This window comes from Malus domestica, chromosome 03 (assembly GCF_042453785.1).
Source record: "Malus domestica chromosome 03, GDT2T_hap1".
Lineage (NCBI taxonomy): Eukaryota > Viridiplantae > Streptophyta > Magnoliopsida > Rosales > Rosaceae > Malus > Malus domestica.
In genome coordinates, this window is record NC_091663.1 from 23,018,916 (window position 1) to 23,033,760 (window position 14,845).

Below are 14,845 nucleotides of genomic sequence, written 5' to 3' on the forward strand. Positions count from 1 at the left end.
TAAGGAGGTGCTTTATGCGACGAGATACATGGTTGCTCTGTGATCTCTGAACGCGTATAAATACATGTTAAGTTTCTTGAATCTGAGCGAGTTCTTCGATCTGTGGCTGACTTTCCAAGAATTCTTCTACTTTTCGAAATTAGCAAGTTTGACAAGTACACACAGTTGAAAGCAATTCAAGCTCTTCATCGAATTGAGCATGGGCGACCATCAGTAGGGGAATGCCACGTTGGAGATCAGTGGGAACTGAGAAATTGATGAACTTGCAATGATGCAAATTTGTGGCAATTTTAATATTGGTAAATATTTGTACCTTATGCTTTACTAGATTTTCTCGTTTTGCACCTTTGTTGCGAGTCATAATGTGTAGTCGTTGATCATCCTTGCTTGTATGTACAGATGGATGTTTTGTGAGAAAGATCGATGTTGTCCCAGATATGAGGAAATTATGTCGCGCCTTATGCATTATGGAGGAATAACCCAAGTGGAGGAGGTTGTTGAGTCCCATGTGGCGCCATTCGAGGGATATCTCCCTAGCTGAGGTGGTAGCTTAATGCAAGTTGATGGAGACGAGCTCTTCGAAGTTGATGTGATGCGTGAAATTATTGCGAACGACAAGGGCAAGAAGTCTAGCTCCAAGAGAAGCTTAAGGGCTCATTTACTAATCCGTAATTAGATTAAGAGGAATTAAATTGAGGAGAAATTGAATTGAGGAGAAATTGGAATGAGGTGGAATCAGAATCAAATTCTTGTTAAAAATGTTTACTAAAATTGGCTGAAATCGGAGTATGAATGATATTGATTTATATAAACTGTTTACTAATTCATATAAATCTGAATGAAAATTAATGTGATTACTAAAATACCCCTATTGTAACTAATTTATTTTATATCTAATTATTTTTAGTAAAACTAATATTCTTTCATTTTTCAGTAGGGAAAATAACTATTTTTTTTCTAGTAACTTTTATTCTTTCATCAATCCTTACCAGTTACCACATAAAATAAACCTCAAGAAAAAAAGAAGAGTAAATTACATAATACCTCCTCAGGTTTGAGGTCTATTACAACCTCATACAACATCTGTAAAACATTTAACTTTCATACCTCGCGTACTATTTTATTTCAAAATAATACATCCGTTAAATTTTCCATCCATTGGTCTGTTAAATGTTGACGTGGTTGCCACATTTGTGCTGATGTGGCTGCCACGTGGCAAAAAAAATAATTTTTTATACATTAAAAATATTATAATATTAATCCTATTTTAAAAAAGAAAAAAAAAAGAAAAACCCAAATCCAGAAATCATTCCCTGCAACCCCACATCCCACCCCCACCCCCTTACCCATCTCTTCCTTCCCGTCCGTCCATCCCCTCCACCCATCCACCCAAGCACCCCTCAGCGCGGTTCCCACCTCAACCTCTCTCTCTGCTCTGTAAAATGTGGAATTTGATATGCGGGTGTGGTTTTTAAGGTTTAGTGCCTTGCCTACACCGTCCTCCCAACCGCTTCACCTACATCGTCCTGACTCAACCACTGCAACAACCCTATCCAAATTTCTCTATATATTCTTCTCTCCTCCCAAAAAAAAAAAAAAACTCTCAACTTTCACTCTCACTCTCAAAATCTAAATTTTAGCCATTGTTGATGGACCATTGTCTCGCCTTCTCAACCCTCAAGCTCCACATAACCACCGCCTCCTTCCCGCCCGCTGTCCAATCGCGGACCGCCAATCCTTTCTTCAGGCCGTTGACCGTCGTCATCGAAGCCGGGGCGAGCCATTACGAGTTCAGAAGCCTCAACTTGCCGCTCGACTTGCATATCCGACCCGGAAAAGACCTCTGCACCGTCTTGTAGAATCATCAGCAACTGTTCCATCTTGCGGTCGCTCAAGAGTTGAAGAAGTTGGCTGATGATCGAGAACTCGCTCTCACACGTGCGTCTCTCAACGCCACCTCACATAAGGCCTGCCTTCATAGGTATTTTCTTACATCTCATTACAGTAATCTTTTCGGATTTATGTGATATGTTTTTTTTTTGTAATTTTTCTCGTAAAGATTGAAACTTTTTATAGTTGTTATTATGACGTTTAAGCAATTTAACTGTAAAATAATGACTAAAATCCAATCCTTCTAGCTATTCATCTCCTAATTTGTAAATGGGTTGGTTGGTGGGTAGAATTAGGTATGAAAGTGCTTCAATGGGGATGAATCGCGGGCAGAGCGGTGGATTTTGTAAATGAGAGTTGCAAAGAGGTGAGGGGGAAGGAAGGGGATCTGGGTTCGAGTTTTTCTGGTTTTATTTTTTTTAATAAGGTTAATATTATAATATTTTTAATATATAAAAAAAAAATTTGCCATGTAGCAGCCACATCAGCATTTAACAGACCAATGTATGGAAAATCTAACGGATGTATTATTTTAAAATAAAATAGTACGTGATGTATAAAAGTGAAATGTTTTAAAGATGTTGTTTGAGGTTGTAATAGACTTCAAACCTAAGGGGGTATTATGTAATTTACCCAAAAAAAAATATCACTTCATGTCTTCTCTCTCCCCTATCTCTCTACTGCTGTGCTGACCCATCCATTTCTAAATTTCCCAAGCACCTCTCTCTCTCTTCCCCTATCTTCCCCATCTTTCTCTGCTGCTGCTGACCCACCCTTGATCGTGAGACCACCGTCTTCCCTTTTCTTTGGTCTTCGTCGGGAACGCGAGCCTTGTTAAGCAAGGGCTTGAAGGCATCACCTATGGCCAGCTATCACGATCGCAAGGGCTGCAAACATTGATACCGTTCTCACTTTGGAGTTTGAGGGTATTACCGGTATAAAATTTGGATTCCTGATGGACACCATTTCCAGGAATTCAAATACCTCCTTCCACTCAAGAATTGGACTCCGACTATTTCAGGAGTTGAATTCCTGATTTTATGCGGGTCCCACAATTATTTTGATTCCTAATGGTTTGGTAAACGCTGGAATGGTTGGGGATATGTGCAATTCTGGTTCCCACCATTCCATTCCTCTTTGGTAAACATGCCCTAAGAGATGATGCTAGCAAGGTTTAACTTGAAGAAGGAGCCCACTTCTGCAGAGAGGGATAAATCTACCTTAGCTACTATTCTTCACGTCGGCAGCCCTTGGTTCCTAAAGAGAAGTTGTCATTCATAAAAAAGGCACTTTATTTGCCTAGAACTTCAAGTAACAATCCATCATCTGTTTGCGGTTCCAATGTAAGATCTTGCCAAGTTGAATCTTTGATTAGCTTGCGACTTAGCCTAGTGAAGCATAATGCTGCTGCTTTGAAGGAAGCAAATGAGAAAAGTTGAGCGAGCAGTCATAGAAGAGGTGTGGCCAACAAGGAGAGAGTACTACATGGGTTACTAAATTTTCAGTTGACAAGAAGCAATCTCTATGATAGGCGCGGTCATGGTAGGTAAGGAGGACTTAACCTTTGACATAAAAAACTTCATTCCTGGGAATGGAGATGATGCAGGGAATGTGATGGACATGTTTCAAGCTAATGAGTTTGGCGATGGAATGTGCTCTACTAGAGGATGATGCATCTAACTTGTCATGGGGTGATCTGATACAAGGGGTCCTACCAAATTCGGATGGAGGGGACAACAATAGCGTCCAAGGCGGTGGAGGAGCGGTTCGAGCGTTAAACTACCATTGATTAAAACTAATGTTGACGCTAAGGATATGATGTCTCTTCTACTTCTGAGGAATCTGACAAAGAAGGTGTTAAATGTCTTTCATAATAGTCGAAATACACTAAGGAATCTGTATCGCATTAATAATTGTTTGAATTTGGATCTTGAAATCACCTTTGTTGAGTCGTATTCAAGTTCGTTGTAGTAGAGGTGGATATGATTCCATTCAGTTTGGTTTTCTGCGAAAACCCAAAACCAAACCGAAGTTACAGTTCATTTTAGTTTTATTCTAGTTTTTTTTTCGGTTTCGATTTTTCCTGAAAATTGTTTTTTAACTATAACATGATCCTTTGTAATCACAAACTGTATGAGAATATATGTTATTGCACCCCTACCCTATCCAAAATTCCTAATTCCTACCCGTGAATTGTGATATCCAACTAGGGATGGGCAAATACACATTGGTTATGGGTAACCGCGATTACTCATCCATTTAAATTTCACGGTTACGGTTATGGGTAACCTTTTAGATAAATAAACGGTTATGGGTATAACCGTTTACCTACGAAATTTAAATGGGCGGTTATGGGTATTAACCGCGGTTATAAACGGGTAACTGTTTACCCATTTATTTTATATATGTAAAATTAACACAAACCATGTTCCCTATCGGACAAAACTTAGATCAATGCTATTGACTATAGTGCATGATTTATGTAGCTACTATAATATAGTTTTCCTTAACCACTTTGAATTTCATGGTCCATTATATATATTATGTTAATACTTTACATTCTGAATTAAATAACCCAAAAATATTGTCTTTTAACAGTTTTCATAAGTCAAGAATACTTAGCAAATTTTATATTATCTTCATTGTTAACAGTTAAAAATATCGTCTGTAGACTATTATATCAATTATTGGAATGATATAAGGACTTAAAAAATTAAAATGCGAAAATGTATGATGAATGTACCTATAATGGTGTTTAATTGTTAGAAAAAGAAAATTATGACAAAATTTTCTTTTTTAATTTTTAAGTTGTTAAAAAAACACGTAGATGAGTGAAAAAATGAGTAAATGGTAAAAAAGAAAGATAAACAGGTTGAAAAATGATAAATGGGTAAACGGGTACTAAACGATTACAGTTAAATGGGTACACGGTTATGAGTATGGTTAACCGTTTATAAACAGTTATGGTATGGGTATAACCGTTTGGGCAATTACCCAACGGATAAACGATTATGCGGTATAAGAATAAACGATTATGAATATATAACTGCGATTACTCACCAGCCATAACCGTTTGCCCATCCCTATATGCAACCCGAAATCGAAAAGGGAAGAAAGTAAGTAAACTCGTCGTGGATCCGAAACACAGATTATGCAAATTGGCATCCACCAGTTGGTTAAACAACGCCTCAATATTTCTCACTTCAACCCCCCCATTGCACATTTTGCACTAATCAAATTGGCATCCACCAGTTGGTTAAACAACGCCTCAATATTTGCTTTGCTCTCGCATCTTCCAGCGATGCAAAACAATAATCATATCCTAGTTATTTTTTTTTATTATTATTGTAAAGTAATTTCGTTGAAAGGAACCCAGTTCTTTGATTAACATCTTTGTCTTGTAATTACGATTATGATTATCGTTTTGAAAAAACAAACCCTCGAAAATCAGAAATGCTGCTCAAACAAATGCAAAAATGAAATAAAAAATATTAGAGAGGAGATACTGCTCTTTAATGGGTTCCAGGTCTCTGTCCCTATGATCTCGATCTCTGTCTCTGTCTCAATCTCGATCTCGGTCTCAGTCAGAATTGGCGGTGGTTGCGAGCAGTGCGGCATAGGAGGAGGGCGTGAGAAGAGGGAGAGAAGAAAGAATAGGGAAAAAACTAAAAGAAATAAGGAGAAAAGATACGGCTAAGAGATGAAAGAAAAAAAAGGGAGAAAAGAATATGTTAGGGTCTGTAGTTAAGAAGGTTAACATGGGTTACAAGTTTAGCTTTTAACACATTTGGGTTTAGAAAATGGGCTTGGAATTGTTATAAAAAATAAATACCCAACATCAATAAATAAATAAATATATAAATAAAATTAATATATATTCAATTCGCTTCAGTTCGATTTCTGAACCATTAAAATTGAAATCGAACCAAATGATTTTGGTTTGGTTCGGTTTCTTTTCAGTTCTGTTTTTTCTATTTCGGTTCGATGTTCAGTTTGGTTTTTTTTTTTTTTCTTTCAATTTTTTGAACCCATCCCTACGTTGTAGTGCTTGTTCTAAAGCCAAATCATATACTAGTAACCTTTATTCCTCTCTCAGGATCTCAGGTATGCAATTGTGAATTCAAATATCGTCTTTGATCCCCTTGTTCTGATAAGTCTCAACACTAGCTGGTGATGTTAATACAACATAACTATTTGTATGGACTCACTCTGTAATATAACCACATATAAGAACCATTCATTTTTTAGCTCATTATTCAAACATTACTGGTCTAGAAAAAATTATATGTACAAACGCTTGTGGTTAGCCCGAGTGGTGAGGGAAGAAGGAATCAGGGTACAATTAGGATATGACTAAATACTCATCGTTATGCATTAAGATGTTGCAAACTGTTCTACATGTGTTTACGAAGAAAATTAATGCCCTAGATTCAATCCTTTCGGGCTTGGCAAATAAAAACCCGACTTTTATGGTAGTATTTCAGAACTCCTAGGGTTACTTAAGCATAAAAGCTTACATAGAACGAATTCACCATCATCGTAATGTTATATTTCAATAAAATAATAGCATGTGTAAATTCTTCATACAAGTTGTTGTCCCAACTAAATGGTGGATATTCGAGACGATCTGTGTGAAGCAAGCTAATGATACAAAAGGTTGCACTACAAATCATTGAAGTTTTCATGAGCTGTTACAGTCAAGAAAAAGTTGAGTGATAAATTTTATGTTGCTTTGGTTTTAAAGTTCCAAAGTAACCTAGGTTAACTTTGGATTTCTTTGATGATCTCTTTTACAAATTGGGGGTATGCATCGGCCCCCTCAACCGTTGCTTTGCACTAGACCTAAGCAAAGTCAGACAAAAATGATCTCTGGCATATTTTAGCAAAGGATGCATTTTTGCATATACTATGTATTTATAATCTGCAGATAACGAAGCAAGGAATTTGGAGGAGAATCCTTCTATAATTAGGCACTGATTTTTATTTTTTTTTATTTTTTAAAAAAGGGACTAGTTGGTGGCTTAGCCACGACAGTCTACTTTTTCGGGGGTTGAGAATACTCACAGAGACATTTCAGTTTCCTGCTGGTCACCATCGTGTGATTCATGTTGAGAATGAATCCCACATTGGTAGGAGGAGAGACCTTGCATAAGCTTATAAGTAAGTTGAGTTACTCCTCATATTGTCAATTAGTTTTATGATGGAACCTCAACTTTTTTCATGGTATCAGAGCAGGTTGTTCCACAGTCACACGAGCTCCACATCACCCGAATTGTGTTGTCCAAATTTGCAACACATTAGGGCGTGTGTTGAGAATGAATCCTACATTGGTTGGAGGAGGGACCTTGCATAGGCTTATAAGTAAGTTGGGTTACTCCCCATATTACAAATTAGTTTTATAGTGAAATCCCAACTTTCTTCAATTAACCAGCGCCAGAAATTGAGAAAAAAAACTTTTTGTTGTCTATTTAGAGGTTTTTTATTTTAATAAAACAATATTCTACATTAAATTTATTTAAACTACGGAAATAAATATCTAAACTTCCATACAGATGAAAAAACTCAGCTCTGGTCAACATGACTCACGTCTACAATTAGAGAGATGTTAATTAGCACCAAGCACGTAAATATAACCTTTACCATGCACCAAGCAAGCTGCCGACGTCAGGTAGTGTTTTCTAGGATGTATTTTTACTTATTTTAATTTTTTAGGTGACAGTAAGAGTTGATCCGTTTCTTCATCAAATATAATAACCAAATTTTTGTATTATAAGATCATATACCATTTCACGAAATAGGTATCAACTTATCATATATAAAAAACACTAGCCAGGCACATATATACAAATTACTTATTTCATATACAATAAGGTACATATATACAAATTACTTATTTCATATATCCACAATGAGGTTATAATCCAGAATCGAACTCACTATAAATATGTATCGTTCTCGCATCATGTGAGTAGTCATCATAATTCACCGATGAAAATGAAACCTAAAACTTACTGTTATTCCAACAAAGTACAAATTATAATGTCATTAAACCCAATAGTTTTTTGCAAACAAAAATATGTTATTTTGGAATGAACAAAAGCAAGCTTAATTAGTTCCCGCCATTACAATGTAAGTACTCTTTAAAGATTGCCCACCCTACCATATACATGCTTTGCTTGAACAAGGTTAGACAAAAGATGGCACAAATTTTAGCAAATATTCTTTAGACTTTAGGGTACATTTCAAGTGTGCATATTCTTTAATTTACACCGTCCTTTTGCAGCATGGATGGCGATGCTTCATGATTCGTTTTCTTACTCTCTTTCAGAACCTGTGCATGGTTAAGATTTTAGACCAACTTGTGAGCAGAGATGTTTGGTCACCCGCGCACTTGGGTTGTACACATGGCTTGAGCATGAAGCGGATGGACAATGTATTGATAACATATATCCACCATATTAATACTAATAGTATGTAGGCAGTGTTTTTGTCATTGTACTGTCATTATTGGGGATACTTCGTGAGTATAAGCAGAGAAAAACATGCGCACAACTCAGATGCACAGGTGATATCTGCATGTGAGCATACTGTTAGGTTGTAATTGAATTTTTTTTTTTTTTTTTTTTGGTTTTTTTTTTTTTTGTTTGATACTACGATATTGAGATAGAAATGAAGCAAACTCAATATCTCAAGTATAAGTGTGAATATTCTTGAATAACTGAATTACAAGTCCCAAACTAATAGTTGAATTATTTGTACTTTACAATCAGACAATAATTCCTCAATCAAAAGATATTTTTATGCTTTAATAAGCCCAAGAAGGGGTGCATTCTTTATACACTTCGGCCCACCGTCCTAGCAGATTGCCAGATTCTGCATGCCTCATAACAACATAATGGGTTCATATTTAGCCTTTTAATAAACATTCCTTTTAACCAAAGCATCGGATACTCTTTAATCAGATTCTCTTAATCCAGACTTTTTACACCCCACAAGTCATTGAGCAAACAAGCAATAGGAAAATTTGTAAGCATTGACTTTACCTTTTTGTTTCTACCCTATTTCACACACACACACACACACACATATATATATATATATGTTGAAACAATTACTTTAGTTATGTATCTAGCACAAAAAGTGAAACCCAAAATTAATAATTTTTTTGCATAGCGCGGATGCCGAAGTAACTAAAGAGCTAACCATGTTCTTCGGTGGTTGATTGCTGATGCAGGCATGCCAACTCGTTACCGAGCTCAGTCGGGTGAATGTCTTAAATGTGATGGGTGTGGTGAAATGCGCTTCTAACTCCTCAATCAAGCAACTTCGTCCTAGGAAGGAACACTCTCAACCTCGAGTTCTATAACCCGAAGACAATATTATACAAATCACTATGAAGTTTTGGATGTTGTGCACCGGATTCGGCATGCTCGAATATACTGGTAAGAATATAGGTTCGCCAAACTGGTATCAAACACTCGTCATGTGATTCTTTTTTCGTGTGATTCTTTTTAATGTCAATCTAAAACACTTGTCATGTGATTCTTTTTTCACTTGTTAATATATGAGTGGATGACATAGTTGATGCGTCTTATTTTTAGGGTATACTAATAAAAAACAAGGGTCATTTTGGTTCTGGTCCCTTATTAACCTAATTGTTAGATTAAAACCTTGTTTGTTTAAATATTTTGATCGAGGTCCTTAGCATCATTTAAGATATTTAACTCATGTATTTATGCATTTAATGTCCCTCAAATTATGAAATTTAACCAAATTCAAATAATATTTTTAAAATATAGTAAATACTTAAAAATCAATAATAGAGTAATTGTGACAAACCGTCCTAAATTTTACGATTTTATAAATTTTTAAGGGTTGTTATTCATTATTCTATTCATTTCTTATGGTTATTGTTATTTTTACTAATTGAGGGGTTAGAAAAATTAAGGGGAAAATAAAAAGAAGAGAAGAAAAGAGGAAGGCTGCCTGATGGCAGCGAGGTGGAGAGGGAGAGAAAGAAGAAGGGCATTGCCCAATCAGGAAAGGAGGAGAGTGAGAGTGATGAATGGGAGAGAAGAACCAGGAGAGAAAGGAGGGGGTGTGGAGCACCCAACCCAGCCGACCGGTGCACCCAAAACAAAACCGGTTTCGACCTGGTTCCAATTCCGGCTAGATTCCACCACTTTTCCAACGAAAGTCACCCATTCTTCACCTAGAAATCATCCCTTGACCTCACTTCTTCCATTTCCACCCAAATTTGGAAGGGACTTGGGTGTAAATCATTGAAATAAACCACGGGGGTGCCGTGAGACCCTTGCTCGAAATCCATCAATCGTGAAATCATCTCCTTCAATTACCACCACTAGAACACTCATCTAGAACCCAGGAACAAAGCCTAGGTAGTGGTGGAGGCGTCGGAGCAAGTTGGAAGCCAAAATGAGGGCACCCAAAACTAGGGTTTTCCGATGGGTTTTAGCAAAATTGGGGCTCTTCCAGGCCAAATTAACCTTGGCCACAGGTATAAAGTTTGCTCTACTCCTTGAGATCTTCATTTCTGTAATTTTTGAGAATTTTTAGAAATAATTGAATTTTCCGGCGAGCCGGGGCAGTCGACAGCCACCCGAAGCGGCTAGTGCGGCGGCGTGTGGCCAGGGGGCCATCGATGTTATTCTTTGGCTAATTAGATGCATTGAGTTCAGTTTTGGTAGTGGTATGACGTAGGTTGATTGTTGGAATCTAAACTCTCTACGTTACGTTAATAGGTCAATCAACGATCCGACCGTTGGATCATCACCAAACTTTAATATGTTATAGTACGTAATATTTGAGAACCATATAAGCTTACGGATCGTGAATCTAACATACGGATCTTCCCGAATTGAAATTGTAAGTTCATAAAATAAAATGTTGACCGCCACTTGATTTTTGGCAATTGGCAGAGATCCGACCGTTGGATCATAATGAACCCTTAAGATGTTGTTCTAGAAGCATAATGTGTATCTTTGGAAGCAACGGATCGGAAATCCTTAATGCAGATCTTTTGAATTGAATTACGTAGGAATGCATTTTATGTAAATTATGTATTTTATCGGTAGAACTCTGAGATGTAATTTGATAATTGGTCATAGGCGACGATGGTTCATGATGTCTCGATATGCGTGCTAGGGAGTCGTAGCACATACCTTAGGTCAGTGGGTCTTTTCCATTCTATTGTGTATTATATATATATATATATATATATATATGATTGACAATTCCATAAATGTTCATGAATTGATTATTGCTTGTGATTACTATGAATGCTTTGAAATACTATTGTGAACTACGAATGACTTGATCCCTGTTTATGGTACGTAGACAGTCTAACGAGACATTAGATACAGCCATACAAGAAGTGAAACTAAATAATTGAGGTAATAGTCTTGTTAGGGAATTGAGTAATGTGAGGGACATTGGTGGAAAGTGTGAGGGTTAACCTTACTACTTGGTGATTAATTGTTGGTCATAAATCAATGTGTGAAGAATCAAGAATTTGAAGTAAGGAAACGTAAGTAATGATAGTTAATTAAACTAGTGTCTAGTGGGCCCATCACCGATAATTATTTTCCAAAATAAATAGTTCGAGAGTAGTGCGTTACAACTTATGCATTTTATGCTGCATTACAGCTTATGCATTTTATGCCGTATATATATATATATATATAGATGTATATAATTGATAATGCTATGACATGTTTGAGTATCAGATTGCATCATGGGTTATATATATGTATATTACCTGCACATAATTATTGTGAACACTTGAAATGCAAAAGTGAACGCAGGACACCCAGGTAAGTTCAGGTAAGTTTATGGTGTTAGTTGAAATGATGGAGTTATGGCATGACTACATGCATGTTTTAAGCAACTCCGACACTGTAGTACGAGTTGCCCGTAAATCGTATATGTTATATTGAGATACATTGAGAGCTCATAAACTTGCACCCCGGTGTTAGTGCTCCCGTTTGTGGCCAAGGCATAGTCCTTCAAGTGATGTTCACCTCCCTCACCTTACACTCACCTTGGATCCAAGGTAGGTGCATAGGCCTATCGTACAGACCACTATAGGTGGTTCCGACTCGTAGGTGATCCGCGATTATTCGCAATCTTCACGTGATTGTAGCACTTGAGCGTATTTATTTACACTCAGTCATGTCGTACAGACCACTTTAGGTGGTTCCGACTCGTGTGCATGCATACTTATTAAGCTATGGATAAGTAGTACAGGTCACTACAGGTGATTCCGACTTATGAGCTAACATATGTGATGAATATGTGATGAGCTAGCATATGTGATGAAAATGTTATAAGCTAGCTTATGTGATGAATATGTGATGAGCTAGCATATGTGATGAATATGTGATAAGCTAGCATATGTGATGAATATGTTATGAGCTAGCTTATGTGATGAATATGTGATAAGCTAGCATATTTGATGAATATGTGATGAGCTAGCATATGCGATGAAAATGTTATGAGCTAGCATATGTGATGAGATATGTGATAAGCTAGTATATGTGATGAAATATGTAATGAACTAGTATATGTGATGAGATATGGGTAAATCGTACAAGTCACCCTAGGTGACTCCGACTTGCGTGCTAGTATGAGTTATTAATCACATGATTATTTGATATTATTAATGAGATGATGTGTTATGTTATATTTATGATTTTTCTGGAAATGATACAGGTGTTGTAGCGATGGGCTATAATGTTTTATATGGTTTCTATTAAAATTTTACTTACAGGGTCACTCACCCTTGTCTTGTCTTGTCTTCACCCTTCAGATTTTATTAGCTGAGCTTTATTATCGCCGAAGATTCGTGGCGATTCATAGTATTGGACACTATTTCAAGGGTATGATTCTTAATTCACTCTTCTGTACTTGCTTATGCTCTAACGTCACGTGTGAAGTGGGTTCATTCCCGCTTACCAGTGCACTTTGGTATTTAGGCACTCATAGGTTTAAATTTATTCACAATTTTTCACATCATTATCACACTTTATGGCTTCATCACCTTCCAGGTGTCGGCCAGCACAGCTCGATTCGGAGTCCTAGTCGACATCCCGGGTCGGGGTGTGTCAGTAATATTGTTCTTCACAAAATTATAGCAAAAAAATAATGTACCCACATAATTATTAACATATTTTTTTTTAAAATAACTACTGATATATTTTAAAACATAAAATAAATACATATAATTAGCATGGGCACATTTAGCAAAATAAAAAATGGGTACAAATAAATTTAAAAAATATGGGTACAAATACAAATAAAAGTTTAAAATATATGGGCAAAAAAAAGAAATTAATATATGGGTACAAAAGCTGAAAATAAAATTGCTACAAATTAAAAAAAGGGTTGCAAATTAAAAATGGGTACAAACTAAAAATAAAAATATATGATAAAAAATTTAGCCATAAATATAAATATTTAAATGTAACGTTTCTAACACTAAATGAATGTATTTAGAAATAAACAAAATATTTTATTATTGAAATAATTAATAGCGTTTATTAAAACCTAAGGACCTTAATCAAAAATTGAAAATGAATAAGGTTTTAATCAATGGAGTAGCAAAACGAAGGATGGTAACCTAATTTTTCCAAAATACAAATACATGGGTTGTTGTTTGAGTGAAATTGTAAGGAGGTGTTTAGTATAAACCTAAAAGTCTCTCTCATATATAAGGTAGAAACATGGATTAATTTTATCATGATTTGAACCCAATCATGTTAACCTCAAAGGTGTATTACTTATCCAAAGGTGAGTGATTTTTGTAAATCACTTTTTGCCTTATGCACACTTCTCTTAATTTTATCTCTTAGTGCTGCACAAAAAATTATTGCATGGATGGTCTCCGGTGCTTGCATGCAAGTTACTCCCAAGGAGAGGATAAAAGAGAAGTTTGTACATGGTGGCAAGTTTTTGAGCGTGAGATGAGAGGATGGAACATCTGTCAGTCGATCAAATTAAACTGGTTAGAGAGAAGTAATTAAGGAGTCGAACAAAGAATCTTAAGCAGTATTGCCACTGCTGCTGTATAACCAGTTTGACCCAAAAGTGAAAGGTGGGGCAACCTCGGATTCTAGAAAAGTTTGGAGATGTTAATAATATTATAATTTTACTTTTATAAATCATGATGAAATTATAAAGTCGGTATTTGATAGAAGAAGATTGATACTGCATGCATCATTGGATTTGAAAGATTAACCTCTCCACTTTAGGGGGGAGAGAGAGAGAGAGAGAGATGCAATTTCTACGTAGAATAATTAAGGGACCATATGATAATCCTTGTTTTAGTTCCTCATTCCAATGCCCACCTGCCTCCTCATCCTACTGCCTTTCCGTCAAACCCACACGTACGACAATATTATTCCATTTTTTCACTTTTAAGGTGTCCCTAAAATGTAAGTATAAACATTAACTAAATATGGTTCACCCTATATGTCCACACGTAATGACAACATTTTTAATTTCTCTGTGGAGGATGTAAAAAAGGATTCGGATTAACTTGGATCTTGTCAGCCTTGAGTAGTGAGGGAGGGATCCAAAATTTAAACTTGAAGGATCCCAATGATAAAGATCAAAAAATTTATAAACAAAAAATAACATTGAAAAGTTAAATGATAATACATTTCATTCATCATCATACTCAAAACAACATTACAAGCTACCAAATCCTAGTTAAGTCGTTCACGACGAGGTTTCATAATTTGAAAATATTCCATGATAGCTTCATTACAAATACAAGAAAAAACATCTTCCTCAATGTAGACAACTAAGCTGTTACTCAACCATTGATGTCCCTTTTGTTGCAGAGTAGACCCTTAATGATATTCATACCGAAAAAATGTCATCTCCACTGAAGTAGTTGTAGTAGTAAAACCAAAGTCAACACAATAATGCAAAT